Genomic DNA, 19,461 nt, shown 5'->3' with positions numbered 1-19,461 from the left:
CTTACTGCTGTCAGCTCCTTTAGCACATTCAGGGTCAGTCCCACCTGAGAATACCCCCCACCCCTACCTTCAATTCTACTCACTGCTTCAAAAACCTGAATGGAGACCCGTTTCTTAACTCTACACCAAGGTATTGGCTAACCGACCTCAGGTTTTGCTTACCCCATTATTTAAAAATATTTCCTCTTGTGCCTCAGATTTTGACTGGAACTCCAGAGGGCACTGGGGAAATGAAAAATACGTGAGAAGAAATACTTCTATGGATTGGCAGCAAAGCACTGAGAAGCAGCCTGGGCTGCGCTCCTTCACGACTTTGCAGCCCCACCCCCTACCCCTGGGGTTGGGGTTCATTGAAGACAAGGAAGCAGCCTGATAAGAAACAAACATGACTTATCTGTAATATTTCATTTACTTGAAGAAAGAAAGACTGGAAACAAATATGACCAAACTTAAATTACTAATTTTGCATGGGAGAAATGCAGGTGTTTATTAGGCATTTTAAAAATGCCTTTAAAAAAAATGTTTCTTCAGACTCGTAAGGATAAAGAACAAACAGATGGTCATCAGAGGGGAGGTGGGTGGGGGGAGGGGTGACATAGGTGAAGGGGATTAAGGAGGACGCTTGTCATGATGAGCACTGAGTAATGTATAGAATTGTTGAATCACTATATTGTACACCTGACACTAATGTAACACCGTATATTAACTATACTGGAATTAAAGTTAAGAACTTAATTTAAAATTTTCCTTAAGGAGAAAGAACATATAATTTAGGGTTCAAAGCGTTTAGCCTCTGCCCTTGCACTACCCTTTCCTGGCTGTGTGTCCTTGAGCAGGTCCCTGAAATCCTCTAAGCCTGGTTTTCTGTGCCTGTGAAGTGGTGATGATGAGGCCGATCGTGGAGGCTGTGATGGACACACAGTGAGAAAATGTATGCAGAGCACCCAGCATTAGGCTGAGACGAGTCCGTCCCAAGTACACGGTGGCTGTGTGGTTACTTCATGATTTCCCAAAGTGTGTCCATGGGACACCAGTCTCATCAGTGGTCTCCAAGTGAAGGACGCCAAGGTCAATGAGGTTTGGGAGACTGTGCATTATAGCTCTTCTTGGGGACTCAGTGACAATAGGTTATTAATGGTACTCAGAAGTTCTACAGAAAAAAAATCTGTTTTGTTTCTCTTTGGTTTTTTTCTTCACTTAGATTGTTGTTTCCAGATTTAGGGCATGAAACACTGGCCAACAGAGTCCCTGCCTAAAAGGGCGGAGTGAGGCCACCCTGGTCGTTGCTTAACTTAATGAGAAGGCTACTCTTCCTTGAAGAGCACGGTGCGGAGGGTGGGGTGCCAACGGTGAGCATGGTCTTCCCACCGCCGTGACATGTGGCCAGCTGGAAGGCATGGTGGCAGAGCTGCACCTGACGTGGAGGCCACCCAGAAAAGCTTTGAAGTGTCCCGGCGGATACCCATTAACTGACTGAAAAGGATCCCCTAAACTGGCACCCTTCCCAGTGGGAAGGTTATGGCAAATTTTGAAGATCTCAAAACAAACAAACAAAACATAAAAACAAACAAAACCCCCACATTTTAGATGACTCTGTATTTCTAACTACTAATAATGACCCAAGAGGCAAGAACCCACTTTAAGAGAAAGCACGCGTTCTGTGCCCTGATTTGCAGAGAAGAGGTTGTTAATAACAGCCCCACCACTAATCCTACTGGCAGATTGTCACTCAGCAGGAAAAGACCAAATCTAGATGAGTCTTGCCTGGAGCTCATTTTATGATCTGTTTGAGCACTGAAGAGTTTGACCGTGAAGGGGATCCTCCCTCCCTGTTCTGGGTTGCATATGTGAGCCCCGGGGAGCCTGAGTGGGGGCTGGAAGGAGTCTGCGTTATTACTGGCAGTGGATCCCAGCTGGGTGTGACCTCAGACGATGCAGACAGACCTTCGAAATTGATGACAACATGTCTCCAAGGAGAATGAGCCGCCAAAGAGAAAAGCCACACACCCAGCAGCCCAGGCAGGAACAGAAAGTAACAGACAATATCTCCTTTCCAGAGAGGAGGGCTTCTCCATCCTGATGTCTCCTTCCATGCATCAGAATTTTCTAAACAAGGCAAGATTGAAAGTGGGGAAAGGGGGAAGGGAGACCCTCGCTAAATGTGGAGACTATAGTCAGGCAACCACCGTCTCTAAGGCTTGATCTCCTAACCTGCGGAGCGAGGGTGGTACGAGTATCTCCCTCGTGGTTGTGTGGATCAGGTGAGATGAAATCCAGAGTCGGAGCCTAGTACCTGGCGTGCAGGCGGAGCTCTGCCAGCGTTGCCTATAATTCAGATCACAACAGTAGAGAATCCAACTTGTTGGTCGCATGTCATATGCTGGCCACATTTACCCTGCTTTTCCCAAGAGGACTGTGTCCCAGCAGGCGCTTGGCTGAAGCATGCTCGTTGTAATCGAATCTAGGGTCTGGTCGTGCTGTGTAAAGAATAATTGATATGCAGAGACTCTGAAACAAGCTTTGGGAATCAAACATCTGGTTTGGAAGGCAGCTTGTAGGCCAACCCCCTGTAGACCCAGGGAGGAGAAGAAAACAGGAAGTTTTATTCATCTTACTCTCTTGGTTTTTCAAGTTACAGTCTCCAGCTGTTTACATCAACTTTGTTTTTCCTAAAGAAAGAGAGAGAGAGAGTCGCTGTACAGCAGTGTCACAGTCTTTCCATGAAGTAGCCCTTTGTGGAAAATCGGAGTTATTCTTTTACTTGGCTAACTCATCTTTTATTTTTCTCTTCTCTTCCCAAAGCAAATACCTGTTCTCTGGTTTCTACTCAGGCCTGAATAAGTTGTAGAGAAGGAAGAGAGAAAAGAAGTTTAGGGAAAAGGAGGTGAGGAGGAGGCAGAAAGAAATAGGAGAAAACGCTGGAGAGGAAGAAAGAGAGATCATACCCCTGAAATTTAAGACGTTTCCCGAGTTGGCAGTTTTGCCCCATGCATGAGTGAGAAGTCAGTGGGACACCACAGGTGTGGGTAACCGTCCTCAGGGCTCAGGAGCACCGAGGGGGAAGAAACACTCCCCAAAATGGCTGAGGAAGGTCTGTTGTCCTGTTTCTTGAAAGCAACTGAGATGTAAGCTATTGCGCCCACATCGGCTGAACATGGATGCAAACATTTTACGCAGCGTGTCCCAATCTGCCTGTGGCTCTCCCAGCTTCACCTTCCAGAGCAGGGGTCAAGCGAATGGTCTCTGGCCCTAGGCTACAGGGGTTCAAACCCCAGCTAGGGGACTTGCAAACTAGGTGACTTTGGACAAGCCATGTGACTCTCTGGATCTCAGCTTCCTTGTTTGTAAACCGGAGGTGATGATTATGATGAAACTAGTGGTTTGCCTATAACCTAGGCTGTTACAAGGATTAAGTAAGTCAGCACAGGTGAAGTACCTAGCCTCGGGCTAAGTGCTCTCTGAGTGTTAACTACCATCATCCTTGCCCACTCTGATCCAAGTAGTAAACCCCGCCCCAGGAAGTGGCATGCATTGGTCATTCATAGCATTTGCTATTTGCAGACATCATTCGGAATACTTACCACATAAGAAATCATTTCATATCACACCATCCCTAAGAGGCGGGTGCATTATTATCTCCTGTATGAAAGATAAGGAAACTGAGGTGCAAAGAGATTAATAAGTTGCTTCATGTTACGCATCTGATAAACGGCGTAATGGTCTTTCAAGTCTGAGTAGTTTAGTTCTACAACAGAGATATGCAAACTAGGGCCTGCCACTTGCTTTGTAAATAAAGTTGTATTGGGCCCATGGCCACACCTATTCACTTACATATCGTTTATGGCTGCTCTGGCGCTACACTGGCAAGCCTGAAAATACTCATTATCTGGCCTTTATACAGTAAATGTTTACTGATCCCTGATCTAGAGTCTATCTACACGTTGTTAAGGTGGGGTTGCCAAACAGAGCAAATGAAAATGAGACGCTCAGTGAAAATGTGAGTTTTAGATAAACGGTGAGTAACTTCTCAGTATAATGTGTCTTATGCAACATTTGGAACCTGTACGTTCAGGTGACCTGCCTCTCTGATCTACCATGAATCTACGGTCAAGATTTTTCAGAAACCAACTGTCCCTCTGAATCACGGTAGGTTTGAGTGACAAAGGACCTAGGATGGCATGTGACTCGCCCAGCATCAACTCAGGAGTTAGTGACAGTGTTGGGCTAGAACCATCTCTTTGTATTACAGGTGGCCTTGTTCAAGTTTTAAGTTGTAGTAGTGATGAAGTGGTAAGACATCTGAGAAAGAGAACCAGACCAGGAGCATGGCTGAGCCTTGGAAAAATCATGACATAGAAAACCATCTTTGTGACTTCCTGTCCACCTGTCACCTTGCCAGCCTCAACAACCCCATCAGCAGACCTGATTCTCTTTACCTTGTTTACAACGGACTTTCCCTGAACCGTCTTGATTGCCTCCTTTCATCCTCCACAAAATACAAACAGTAGCGCTGTGCCCAGGTAAACTGAGACTTCTTATTTCCTCTCTCCTATGACCTGGGGAGAATCTTGGAGACTGGACAGAAGCAATTCAGCAATAGATCCAATGTTGTCAGGTCACTCAACGACATTTTGTAATGTGGACTAAGGCCAAGCCAAACCCTGATGTGGTGAGTCTTGCCCTTTGTGAGTGGAGGGTAAGAAGTAATCAGGGCATCATGCCTGACTCCCTCTTTCCCACCTCCAGTTCTGTGAATTTATAGCAACTACCCAAATCCATCAACATGCAGATATTCACGCCAGGCTCCAGCATATATTCTGTTCTCGGTAAGAGGTGGGGAAGTACTTTGAAGGTTCACTCCCTTCATGTTCCCCCCTTTAGAAGGCAGTTAGAGATCTCCATCCTGGGGTCCTGGAAAGGATGGGGGCTGCCCTGTGGGTTATATTACCAACCTGCCCTCTATCTCCTAAGAATAAACTGATTTGTGTCCAGAGAGTTTCAAAATCTTAGAAATGCATACAAATTAAATGACAAATGAATAAAGGTCAATTGGTTTTAAAATATGGCCACAAGTTTCTTTGATATTCCTCTCATCAAGAGGTGGGATCTATATCTACTCCTTTTTATCTGGGCGGGGTTGTGTCTGCTTTGACCAATGAAGTCTGGTGAAAGTAGTGATATATGATTTTCAAGGCTAAGTCATAAAAGGTCATGGAACTTTCTAATATCCAAGATTGTTCCCTAGAACACTTGTTCTTTTTTTTTTTAAAGATTTATTTATTTATTTATTTATTTATTTATTTATTTATTTGACAGAGAGAGACAGCCAGCGAAGAGAGGGAACACAAGCAGGGGGAGGGGGAAAGGAAGAAGCAGGCTCCCAGCGGAGGAGCCTGATGTGGGCCTCGATCCTGGAATGCCAGGATCACGCCCTGAGCCCAAGGCAGACGCTTAATGACTGCGCCACCCAGGCGCCCCCCTAGAACACTTGTTCTTGGATCATGTAAGAAATCTTGAGGGTCCGTGGAGTGAAGAAACCCAGCCCCAGGTACATACCACATGTAGATACTCTGGTCAATAGCCTGTGCTGAGCCAGCCCTTGAGTTACAGATACAAGACATTTGAGCACAGAAGCTTCCATATGTACCAGCACCCAGAAGTCCAGGGGGTTTGAGTCTTCTAAGCTGTGGTCCCAGGTATCAGAGGGTAGAGACAAGCCATCCCCCCATTGCCCAAATTCCTAATCAACATACCTATAAACATAACAAAATGATTATTGTTTTGTACCATCACATTGGAGTGGTTTGTCATGCAGCAATAAATAATTCGAACAATTATCAGGATTTACCGAGATTAATAGATAGATGGAGATATATAGTGGTATTATGATATAATAAGAATATACCTGGTCTTTATCCCAGGTTCCCAGCACAGACGTCCTCTAACCCTTATAATTTTCTGAGTGATAAGGATGAGAGGAGCATCTTCTGTTATTCATAATAAGCCCCTTTCATCCATACCTGAATTTATGCTATTGAGGTGGCTCCTGAAAGATGGGGGCTAGTTGCCAGGAATCAACCACGTGATTAGAGAGGTGGAACTTTCAGCACTGCCCCCACCCTCCTGGAAGGAGGGTTGGAGGTTGAGTTAATCACTCTAATGGCCAATGACTTAGTCAGACCTATATATACTACATGCCTATAGAATAAAGCCTCCAATAAGAAACAAAACAAAAACCTAACAGAAGGGATTTGGGGAGCTTCCAGGTTGATGAACACACTGAGGGGCTGGGAGAGGGGTGCTCCCAGAGAGACTGTGGAAGCTCTGTGGCCCTTTCCGCACACCTGGTCCTGGGCATCTCTTCCATTTGGCTGTTCCCGAGCTGTAAACTTTATAATGAACAGGCAGTGGTAAGTAAAGCACTTGCCTGAGTTCGGTGGGCCATTCTAACAAATTCTCAAACCTGAAGAAGAGGGTTGTGGGAAACCACAATTTACAGCCAGCCAGTCAGAAATGCGGGGGACAGCGGGGGCCTTGCAGTTGACATCTGAAGTGGAAAGTAATGTTTTGGGACCGAGCTTTTGACCTGTGGGGTGTGCGCTGACTCCTGGTGGTTAGTGTCAGACTTGAATTGTAGAACTCCCGGTTGGGGTCCAGAGAGCTGGAGAACTGGCTGGTGTGGGAAAAATCTGCACATCTGGTGTCAGAGATGTTGAGGGAAGAAGAAACAGAGGCTTTTCTTTTACATGTAAAGAGTATTGTATAGTAAGCCTTTGGGGTCTAACTCTAAAATTTGCCTTTGAAAGTCTTGAAACATAGTGGGCAAGACCAGATAAATAGATGTGTGACTGATGAAAATATGGAAATGATTTGTACGACTTTGAATTTGGCCAATGTTCTTTAAAGAGGTCTTCTCAAGGATGACTCCAGCGCTTGAACGGCTCGTTCTTGAAATGGCGGTATCCCGGGGCTTGAAAGAGCAGAAGTTTATTTTCTAGGGAGATGTTTACTTTTACCTCCCCATAGGGTCTAACTCAATATTATTCTTTTATTCCTCCCTCCTTGTATATAATCTTTCAGCAAACGGTCAAACTCTGGCTCTACCCCCCCCCCCCCCCATCAGTGAAGGAAAGAACAAGGGAAACACTTGGATCTGAAGAAGTCCAGGGAGACCCAGTGTAACTAGGAGATAGACTATTTGCATTTATTTATTTTATATATGGTTTCGAATTCTTCGAGATCCTTAAGAACTCTGGTTTGGCAGGCTTCGGGGCACATCAAGACCAAGTCTAGGTGACCCACTGCTTGGTCGGCTGCCTCTCCTGATCTCTGCTTTGCTCCCCTCCCCAAAACCTGCTCTGTGTTGTAGACAAACACAAGGGGACACACTGGAATTTGGCATTAGGATGGTTTCCAGAAATTAGGTAAAAGTTAAAATAGACAAAAGGTTAAAAAGATGAGCTATTGGACTTAATGGCAGACTTAAACCTCATTAAAAATGAAAATATTTTATATATGAAACTGACCCTATAGTAAGGAATATTCAATACCTGAAGACTAAGTTAAATCAAAGCACAATTGCACCTTAAAATAGTTTAAAAAAAAAAAAAAGGAGGGAGGAAGTACTGGGAGTGTTTGCTACATGGAAGGTGTTATGTTATATTTACCATAAATCATGTTGCCAAAAGGATTTTGGTATCTCAGCAGATTCTTTCTCTTCCCAGACCATTTTGCACACTGTAATGATATTAATTTTCCAAAAAGTTTACTTCTATCTTGGATTGCTGGAAAATATTTGCTCCAGCTGTCTTGTTTTGGATTTGAGAAACTGAGACCCAGAAAGGTGATTTGGCCAAGGCACACAGCTGCTTCCTGAATGGGAGCCCAGCTCACCCCATGTCCCAGTGAAACAGCATACTTCCTGAAGGCAGGGACACTGAGAGGCAATACAGGAGAGTGGAGCAGAGATGGAGAGCAACGAAGAGACCTGAGTTATCATCCAAGTGCTGCCATTTCTTAGCTGCATTTGGGGTCAAGTCTAAAAGCCTTAGTAACTAACTGGTTCTCACCACAGCCTGAACTAAACCTCCTTCTCCCACCTACGTCCAACTAAACTCTCAATTTGAGCACTGCTTATCCACTTACTGTTCTCCAGATCATTTCCCTTGTCCCCTGCCATACTTTTGCTCATTCCAGCCTTTTCTCTCCCCCGTTCTCCAAATTCCCCCAGCCCTTGAGACCGAACTCAAGTGCTCCATGTCTAGTATGCCTCACTAAGCCCACCAAAGCCTCTACCTCCCACAGCATTGTTACGGAAGACACGGCCAGAGACCTGATCAACATTGGTCCTCTGGCCTTCAGAGAAGCTCTAGGAAGCTTACTGTGGCAGAGTGTCTGTAACTGTGCCAGTCATTCTCTATATATTCTAACGCAGAGAATCGAGCAGGAAACTACAGCAAGGCTCCTTCGGGACTCCTTGCCAATGGACTAAGTGGAACGAGGCTGGTTTTCACCCAGGCTGTGCCCAAACGGAACTTCCCATGGGACTGGGAGCTTCCTTTCTCCAGGAAGGTGGCACGCCACGCAGCACCCACCACATGGCTCCCAAGGAATCCGGGTGCTGAGTATCCTGCAGTCCACAGCCTCTCCTCGACATCTGGTATCCAGTTCAGACCAGCATTATCCCCTCCTCCACAGACTGATAGGGCTCCCTATCAAGTTCGGCTCAAACAATGCAGAGCAAATGGAGGGCAGGACACCTCTCTTGGAGTGTAACCCTACGTGTTCAGCAGGCTGGCCTGACAGCTCTCTGTAGAGTGAAGGGAGATCAGGCGACCACATGTCTTTTCCTACTAAGACTTAACTTACGATCTCCCTCCTATGAAATGCGTTCTGTAACTCACACTGTGCGGCTCCGTGGGATGCCCCTTCTTCCACCTTGCCTAGCAATTCAGAGCGCCTGGTCCACAGCTAACCTTGGACCCGCAGGTCTTCTGCTGTGTGTGTTCTGGGCTAAGCTCTCAGTTAGTTCTCTGGGCACAAATCAAGCCAACAGATTTTCTGATTTTGAAACAGAGAATGCAATGCTCTCAACCTTGGAATCCATCATCTTAGTAGTAACTACTTTGAACTGAGCACATGTCGTGTGCCTGACCCCGAGTTCTTTCATTTAATCCTCACAATGATCCTGCGTGTTAGTGGTGTTTATGCTAAGGTGGGTTGTTGGGTTTTTTTTTATTAAGCAGGCATGAGGCTCCACGCCCAGCTTGGAGTCCAACACGGGGCTTGAACTCACGACTCCAAGATCAGGACCTGACCTGAGATCAAGAGTTGGACACCCAACTGACTGAGCCACCCGGGTGCCCCTGTGCCAAAGTGGTTTGAATATCTCCACTTCAAGAGGAAGTTACTGTTGTTTAAAATAGAAAAAGACTTGCTGTTTATTCCAGGGTCACTTTGTGCTAAAATGTTTGCAGATTTGAACCTGTTTCCACAAGGTCACAGTGAGTCCACGTCACGCTAGTGCTGTGACTAACGAAATAGCCAAATGCGAGTCTGTGTTCCAGTAAACAAACACAACTTCCAGAACTATACAATCTACTTTTTATTGATTTGTTAACTTGAGTTACATTTTTAGGGTGACTATTTCCCCTGATTGCCAAGTCATCCTTCAATAATAAATTTTTTCCCAAGCAATAGTGTCGTTTACCTTTGAAATGCTACAGAAAACAGCAGGAAGGTTTAGCCTGCCTCGGGGGTACGGACCCAGTGCTGGCTGCAGCGTGAAGCCCCCTGTTTTCTAGGGCATATGTCAGCTCACTCCGTGAGCCAGAGTACAGTCAGTGATGAATTGCCTTTGGAGGATTTTGTCTGACCCTAAAGCTCATTTTTAAAAAATGTAATATCAACTTTCCCCCCATCATCCAGAGCTTAACACTTAATGTATATCCAGCAGCAATACAGAGTTCACTATGCTCATGTTTAGATATTACATAAAATGTAAAGATTGCATAAAAGATTACATACAATGTAGTCTACACCGGGCTAGGTTTTTAAATCAGTGCCAAAAAGAAATGTTCACCCTGGATCTTCCTTAAATAGCCCTTCAAGTGCAGTATGGAAATGTGACACTCAAAATTTTAACAACAAGTATGGCACAGCCATGACCAATAAAATGGACGCCCTGCTTGTACATCTGTTGGGGGCACAGTCAGACCCAAGCAGGCAGATGCATCTCTGAATGGTGCAGAGCACATCAGTGGTTCCCAGTTGGGAAGGAGCCCTCCTGCCCCACAGGACATTGGGCAATATCTGGAAACATTATTTTGTTATCATGCCTAAGGTTGGGACTGTTCCTGGCATCTAGTGGATAGAACCCATAGATACTGCTAGACGTCCTGCAATACACAGGAGAGCCCCAACGAAGAATTCCCTCGTCCAAAATGTCATGGTGCTGAGGTTAGGACTTCTTGGGACATAGGACTCTGTGTGCGGTGTGTTTATGTATTTGCATAAATGTACCGTGTTCACAGCAATGTATTATTGAAAAGCATCTCTTTAAACACACAGTGAGATACACAAGCAACGAGCCTTACTGTCCAAGCTCAATGTTTCCATCTCTGCTCGCTGAGGCATTTGCTCAGGGAGAGAATGACTGGTGGGTGGCGTTGTTGGCACCCCCAGATTTTTCCATGTGTGTGTATGTGCCTGCTTCCTCTTATAGGTTCTTTCTTCAGCTAGGAACTGAAAGTTTCTTAAATCACGTAAAAGTAAGTCCCAACTATGGAAATCTTTAATGAACTGACAATTGTAAAATGGTTTATACTTGGACTTTTCACCAAAAGTTTTAATGATCAAAGTAATATATCATAATTATTTTAAAAATTGGCTAACATAGAAAAATAGGAAAAACTAAAACAAAATAAGAAATTGGACATAATGCCATCATCCAGAAAATATGACAGTTAAAATTTCAGTGGGGTTCCTTTTTGTATTTTTTTTTTGTTCTGTTTCCAGCTTTATTGAGACTTAGTTGACAACATTGTGTAGGGTTAAGCATTCTACACGATGACTTGATACACATATATATCGTGAAATGATCATCGCAACAAAGTTCGTGAACATATCTATCACCTCACAGTTACCTTTGGTTTTGTTTGTGGTGAGAACATTGAAGATCTACTCTCTTAGTAACCTTCATGTGTACCTTATAGTGTTGTTAACTATAGTTACCATGCTGTGCACCCTTTTGTATTATTTTTTTAAAAGATATTATTTATTTATTTAACAGAGAGAGAGAGAGAGAGAGAGAGAGCACAAGCAGGGGGAGCTGCAGAGGGAGAGGAAGAAGCAGGCTCCCCGCTGAGCAGGGAGTGCAATGCCGGACTCGATCCCAGGACCCTGGGATCATGACCTGAGCCGAAGGCAGACACTTAACCGATTGAGCCACCCAGGTGCCCCCGTATTCTTTGAATAAATGTATATTTTCTTCTGCTTGACATCATACTATGGTTTTACTGTTGCCCCTTAACTTTATGAACAGTTCATGGCTATCTAATTAAACCATGTGGATCACAACATACTTACAGATTTCATTTTTATGAAAAATTTAGATTGCTTACACTTTATTTACCGAGGTAAATTGTACAGCACTGAATATTTTTCTGTGTGACTCTTTCTCTACATTTCTGATCCTTAACAGATTTCCAGAAATGTATTTATTGGAGCAAAGATTATGCCTTTTTTTTTTTAACTATTAATGGACAATGCTCTTGTGAAAAGTTGCATCTAGTTTGTACTCCTGAGAGAAGCACAAAAGAGTGACCACCTCAACATTCTCTCCAGCACTGGATACCATTCACTGTTGTTTGAAAGCTTTGGCATCGGGCAGGTGAAAAATGGTATTGTGTTATTGTCTTAATTTGCATTTCTCTGATTTCCAGTTAGGCCAACATCTTAAACTCTGTTGATTACCCACTGTGTTTTGTTCTTCCTGTTCTCTTGATTTTCCCAGGCTTTTTAAGACTGGTTTTGATAGGCTGTTTATCCGATATCAGTACTTCATGAGTCTGGAAAACTAAATATTTCTATAAAGTTGCAAGGTTTTGACCCACCAGCCCTTTAGAAATAAGCTTACTCATCTTGAAGCTTGACCTGCGGGAAGGATGGCAGCTTCCTTTTTGTCTGTATACTGCTTGAGAATATGATTAGGAGTTTTCAAATTTTTCTTGGAGCTGAAACACCTCCTTGAGGTCATGTGATCTTTATGGAGCAACCTAAAACATGAATATACTCTTAAAATAACAAAATAAGTTGGCATTTGATCAGTTTCCATCTTGTCTTAGAGTCTAGTACTGAAGCTCTAAGAAAAATTTGGGTAAAATCTTTAACATTGAGAACGTGAATCCGATTAACTCACTCTACCCATGAGCTGGGGCAAAACCTCTCTTAGGCACTTGTTTTTAACAGGAAAACATGAAATTGAAACATAAGCATCCCAGAAAAACCTAATTTCGGGTGTAATGACATAGTCATCACCAAATCCTACATCTTCCACTAGAATGCAAATTCCCTAAAAGCAGGGATTTTTGTCTGTTATAATTACTATTGGCTTCTCGATGCTCAGTAAGCCAGACATACAACACTTGCTTAATAAATATTTCTTGAATAAATAAATTCTGCCTCCTTCAGCAGATAATATGGTGCCTTGGAAAGAGCACGTCTTTGGGATTAGACAGACCTTTATGGAAGTCAATTAATTTTTATCAGAAATAACTGCTAAGTACCTAGGGCACCACACCTGCTTCCCTTCTCTCTCTGAGCTAAGGGAGCCTAAGCCCTCCCAGGGACTTCTGGGAAAGGCTGCTTCCTGAAGCAGCAGTTCTTTCAGGGAAGGAGAAAAATGGCTATATAAAACTTAGGGCATAAGGGAATTTGAGCTCTTTGTAAGCTCTCAGATTATTTGTAATGAAGGACTAGATTTTTCTTTTTTTACTTTTTATCATCACAGATCAATACTTTTGTAAATACAAAGAAAAAATAATTACTAGAAAAATTAAGTGAAAAAATACAAAATATATGACCAACTTTTTATTATTATTAGATTCAGCAGACATGAAATTACAGTTCTATGAATGTAGTCATAACATAGAGAAAAAGAAAAAAATCACAAAAACGATAAATGTTGCTCATTAAAAGAGTGAGTGAGTATAAGTGATTAAAACAGAATTGCAATTACACTTGTAAATTTCTGTTTTCTGCAATCATAACAAAAGAATTAGTGAGTGAATAACCCATTTTAAACATCTGTATGCACTTAGAACAAACCCCATGTACATTAGTTTTTAAAGTTTAATGTGACTAAATGAGCTTGCTTCTTGCTGACTGATTTATGTCACCTATGCAGCCACTTTGCCATCAAACGATCCTCACAGAGGATAATAGATACCTTAATAATTTGTATATTTTGCTTTCATAGTAGAGAAACGAATCTCACAAAAGCATATTGATCAGAATGAAAGAAGATATTTTAAGGCAATTTCAGCAAAGTCAAGATATTGATTTTTAAATTTTATCCAAAATTAAGCAAGTAGAGCTATAATTTCAAACCTTTCATCAGTAACCAGTCATACCCACACATCTTGGCTCTGCTTAAGCCCCTCTCCCAGCTGGGAGTATAGCAAAAAGAAAGTGTGGAGTCAGAAATGAATTTGAGTTCTGGAAAATGTACAAAGTTGTATTTCTTCATGCTAGACTTTGTGAAAAGAGATTCTCATTAAATGTTTCATATATCAAAAAAAATGACTTTTAATGGTATCTTGAGAAACTCCTAAAATCTACCAAAGACTGCTGTTTTGTTTGATGAAGTGAAAACAACCCTTCTGAAATGTAACATTTTCAAAAACAATTAGCTTGGTAAAATGTCTTCCTTTAATTGGACCTCTTTCTTGTGTATTTATTTATTTATTTTTCTTTCTTTTTCTTTTTTAAATTTAAATTCGGTTAGCCAACATAGAGCACATCATTAGTCTCAGATGTAGTGTTCAATAATTTGTGTATAACACCCAGTGCTCATCACATCACGTGCCCTCCTTAGTGCCCATCACCCAGTTACCCCATCCCCCACCCGCCTCCCCTCCCGCAGCCCTCATTTTGTTTCCCATAGTTAAGAGTCTCTCCTGGTTTGTCTCCCTCACGGATGACTTCCCATTCAGTTTTCCTTCCCTTCCCCTATGATCCTCTGTGTTGTTTCCTATATTCCACATTTGAGTGAAACCATATGATAGTTGTCTTTCTGTGACTCACTTATTTTGCTCAGTATAATCCCCTCCAGTTCCATCCACATCGATGCAAATGGTAAATATTCATCCATTCTGATGATTCAGTAATATTCCATGGTATGTGTATGTGTGTGTATATATATATACATATATATGTATATATATATACACACACACACACACACCACATCTTCTTTATCCATTCTTGTGTATTTAATGTAAAGGAGAATCATGTGTTCCAGAGAAAGATATATTTTCTAAGGTGTTAGGTTGGGGTCACAGCCAAATGGAACTTGGCAAAATGGGCAGCCCTGCCCAGTCGCTTTAAGCACCTTCCTCGGGGTCTGAGTAAAGCCCAGATGAACCCCAAATGCCAAGCACTGGAAAAAAAAAAAAAAAGAGGGAAACAATATACCGCTCCTCAGGCATCTCCTTTGGTTACAACTGAACTCACTTAGCAAACAATGAAAAAGTAAATGGAATGAATTTTGCTCTTTTTAATAGCTGACATGGCTATTTTGATCTTTTCCCATACAATAATAGAGGCAATCGTGCCAATGACAGATTTTATTCTGTGCAGTGACATTTTCTTAAAGGAGTCCCAAGTTTAATAAAGTGGAGAAACATTTTTTTTCAAATCAACATAAAGCTTTGTGTCTGTAAGTAATAAAATCTAGAAGAAAACACCTGTAGTACTTAGCCCAGTGTTTCTGTTTTCCCCCAGGGTGGTTGATTAACAAACTCAGGAAGCTAGCCAAAAAATTCAATGATGTGTCCACCAGCAAGAGAAAAATTGTCGTTGAATCTGCTTTAAGAAGTAATTACTATAAGGCAAATAATGACACTGTGGGATTAGAAGGAGGGAGAAAACCATTAAAATGCTCTTGGTTTACTCAAATTACTCTTGGTTTACTTACTTAAAGGAGTTTGCATGTTTAAGTGAAATTACACCGGAGACCTCGGACGACCCCCAGCATCTGTTTTATTAACCACGAGGAACCTGCGTAGACACCTTGGCTAACCTCTTCCTTGTCGGCTGAGGTAAACGTGCCAGAAAAGGGATTGGGTTTGGCCAAGAATGAAACATTCTCTACTCCTCAACCATTTTCCCCCCTTTGTCATAAGGGAGTGCTCAACTGGTATTCCAAAGGCACACGTGCAAAATGGAATGATCTCTGCCTGGTTGTGGTGGCTCTTCCTGTCCCAGGACACTTTCATAAGGACTATGTCTGTCCCCAGTGGGACATGTGTGTCTTATAACTCCGGAGGGACGCTTACACTCCGTCTAATTGGGTGGTCAACATTTGGACTCAATTTTAAAAATTCTTTTTCTTCTGTTGTCCTTATACACCAAACAGAATAAAACAAGTGTGGTGAATTGGGTTGTGTCTGGGCTTTAATTCTCATCCATCTGTAGCTTGCAGCTTAAATTTGAAACAATTAGACCAGACGACTCCTGCCGTCAGAAAATCATCCTCTTGAGGCGTGTGCACGTGTGCACGCATGCGCGTGTGATTCCGGTACCGAAACACCAGGAGTCACCAGACTGTAAGCACTTTGAGGGCAGATCTCCTTTGGTTAAACTTTGCATTTCTTCGTCTCAGTTGAGTACCTGGTACAAAGCAGGCATCCACAAAGCGTTTCATTCAGTTATTTTTTTAATTTAATTCTCACAACACCACTATCAGGTAGGTACTATTAGTCGCACTTCCTAGGTGTGGAACTGAAATGCAGAGAGGTCAAGTAACTTCCCTGGGGTTGCACAGCTAGTAACTGAGGGAGCCCTTGCAGTCCGACTCTAGCACCTGTGCTCTTGATCACGCCACACACCCTGCCCTCCCCGCCAGTCCCTGCGCAGCAGAGGCCAGCCCACGACAAAGGGCTCCGTGTACCGAGGGCAAACTTTCTTCTTCACCCACAGTCATAACTTCAATAAGGAAACAGGATTTGGTTGAGCTGTACTGACTAGCAAACAAGCAGGAGCTTGATGAACCAACGTGAGTGTAAGGATTCCATTTGTCCAACATTGTGTGTGCCTCCGTGTGTGTGTGTGTGTGTGTGTGTGTGTGTACATAAACGAATACATGGAAGAATACTTACCAAAATATGATGCTTGTAATCTCGGGGTGATGGGATTATCAGGTGAATTTGACCTTTTCCCTTACATTTTCTTGTGTTGCTTGAATTTTCACAATATTTACGATTACACAATTTCTATAATCAGAATGAAACATTCTAAATTATTTTTTATTGTGAAATAAACAGGGATGGCTCTGGAGTCAGCTAGGGTTCGAATCACTTTGCTCCTGAACTTGGGCGAGTTTCTTATCTTTTCCAACTTGGGCTTCTTTATAGGCAAATGGGGCTCATGGAAGTACTGCTCGGGTCCCAGAGGGAGTGAGCAGGACAGAGGACAGTGCAGAGCCCTATTCAGCAGTGCCGCTACCCTCACCAGGCCTGAGGGTGACAAAGGATGAATGACCCTGTGTTCATGGAGCTCATGGCTTCTGGAGAACAAGTGGAATTTGCATGCTGAACACAGCCTCATTGCCGAGGACGGCCAGGCTACCCCGTGGCCATGACCCAAGCAGTTAGACAGGTTCCAACTCCATTTGGGTTGTTAAAACCCCTTTTCTGGTTTGTATCAGGAGTTCAGAACAGTCCCAGGCAGCAGCCCTCCTCATGACTCTGCCCCCCTTGGTTTTTCTTGCCTGGGAATCTCCATGTGAGCGACATTCCAGAATGTTTAGTCCATTCATCTCCTTTTATCTGGCCAAAGAGGAGGCATTTCACACAAGACAGCTACGGTAGTTCTTGTCCTTCATGCTGTCACTGCATGTGTGCTCCTTGAAAAGAACAGCAATTGCCAATAAAATCCATCTGGGACAGGAATGGAGGCTGGAGAGAACGGGGACCACCAGTTTCACGGCTGCTCGTGGGGTGGAGGACACTCCTGGACAAGGTCGTGGCAGCTCAGAGAAGAAAAATGCAGGAGTCCTGGGTCTGAGCCGTCATAACCACACCTTGTCACCTTCCCTGGCTGTGGGAGAACTTCCTGCTATTTGGAGGAATTCCCTGGCTTTCATGGCCAGGTTCAGTAGGCACCTGCATCCCTAGGTTTCCTAACTGCCAGGCAGGGCTTGTGACGGGGGCTCCTCTCACCAAGCTCACTCAGCTGAGACTTGTACTTCAGGGGGCCTCGTCTCCTGCTAAGGGCTGCATGGAGGTGTCTGGCTTCCTGAGGTGCCAGAGGTTTGCAAGGTCAGGTTCCCGGTGGAGCAGTGGGGCAGTGAACGTCTGGTGGGGCAGCCGTTGCAGTTCCTTGATCAGACCATGCTAGGCATTGTTTTGTGCCTCACTCCGGGAAACTTAGCCTCAAATCACCCCAAAACTTTTTACTAAACTCTCTCTTCGTGGTTAGCAACAAGCTTCTTTATGTTCTAAGAACGCTGAGAGGTGCAAGTGCTGAATATTGCAGGACAAAGTTGCCGCTAACAAGTCATGCACTTCGAGACTTTGAGCGCAAGCGCACTCTTTGCCCGCCCTTGTATCGCCGTCCAGGACAATGGTCATCTGAAGGAGCTGGTCACCACTTCGGCACCCTGGGTTTCTAATGCCCTCAGTGTTCGTCACATGAGTTTTGTTCCCATGTCAGTGGTTCTCACATTTTGCCACACATTACAGTCATCTGGGGAGCTTTTAAAATCTCTAATTTAATCTCAATCAAATTCAAAGAGTCCCCGGGGCCAGGGGTAGGGGGTTGTGGGCATCATTCATTTTTATGTGGTTGAGTCTCCAAGCCAGTGGTCTCATCAGTGATTCTAAAAGTGTCTCCCTAGACCAGCGTCACCTGAGAGCTTGGTAGAAATGGCAGATTCTGGAGCTGCACCTAGACTGAACCAGAAACTCTAGGGAGCGTTTGGCACCCCACACACAACAGTCAGTCCTTCAGGTGGCCTCGTTGCACGCTCGAGTTTGAGACTCACTGGCCTAAATCAGTCCCAGGCTGTCATGTAGGCATGTTTCAAGTTTACTCTTTCAGTTCAGTGCTTAAGAAAATTGTTACTCTTGCAACGAATAGGTCATGATACCGATTTCTGCATAGAGAGAATTTTTTTGTGTCCCAAAGTACAGATTCCAAACCCACTTTATTCCTCCCCCTCAAGTTTAGGGTGAATCCATTTTTTCAAAGCCCAAAGTATCTATTTCATTGTGTTTATTTAACCAGACTAATTCAATTTGGAAAGGTTGAACTAAAAAGAAAATAAGGGGGACGCTTAGCATAAAGAATACAACCAGAGACTCGAACCATAGCAGATACACACCTACACGGACGCACGCACACAAATCCACAACCACACACACACACAGACTCTCGCAGACACACACGCCATTCCATGAGGTGAGTATTGCCTGTCGCTAGCAGCACTCCTGGATCTAAGGGACAGGAAAGAACAGGTGGTTGTCCAGGAAAGACCTAAATGAGATACTGCTTGCCTAGCACAAGCCCCTACCGTTCTGGCGGAGGAAAGGTTGTGCTGAGACCTTTTCTGTGTAACAGAAGATTAGATGGGCTTTCAAAGTCAGCTTCTGTCACTTACCGGAAACAAGATGAGGATAGTGATTTTAATCCTGTAGTAACAAGTCCCATCAATAAATGGTTTTATGGTAGTTAATTTTATTATTGCTATTATCATCATGGCAGTGGGCACCTGGAGGGCTTCCAGATACAACCACCACTGGAGACTTGCAAGCACGGAGAGGGATTTTCTCATCAAACTTCTTTTTTTCTGTCCAATCCTGAAAAAGGAACCCTCAAAACAGCCTGAAAGGGGAGGTTGGATAAACTTCAACCACAATGTCCCTCCCCAGCCTTCAAAATAAAATGGAGCATCCGGATTTCAGGAAGTCATAGAAGAAAGTGGGTAATTAAGAATGCTATAAGAGGTCTATTCATACATAATACGCTCCTATTTGCTGTTTTTAGGATAGCATTGTGATTAGCAGCTAACACGCTTCCCTGAAGGGCCTACTAAGGGACTAACAGTTAAGCACTCAGTTAAGCATCTGCTTTCAGCTCAGGTCATGATCCCAGGGATCCAGCCCTGCATCCGGCTCCCTGCTCAGTGGCGAGTCTGCTTCTGCCACTCCCTCCTACGCTCTCTCTCTCTCTCTCTCTCTC

This window comes from Ursus maritimus, unplaced genomic scaffold (assembly GCF_017311325.1).
Source record: "Ursus maritimus isolate PB19 unplaced genomic scaffold, ASM1731132v1 scaffold_8, whole genome shotgun sequence".
NCBI lineage: Eukaryota > Metazoa > Chordata > Mammalia > Carnivora > Ursidae > Ursus > Ursus maritimus.
Note: the sequence above shows the minus strand (reverse complement) of the source record.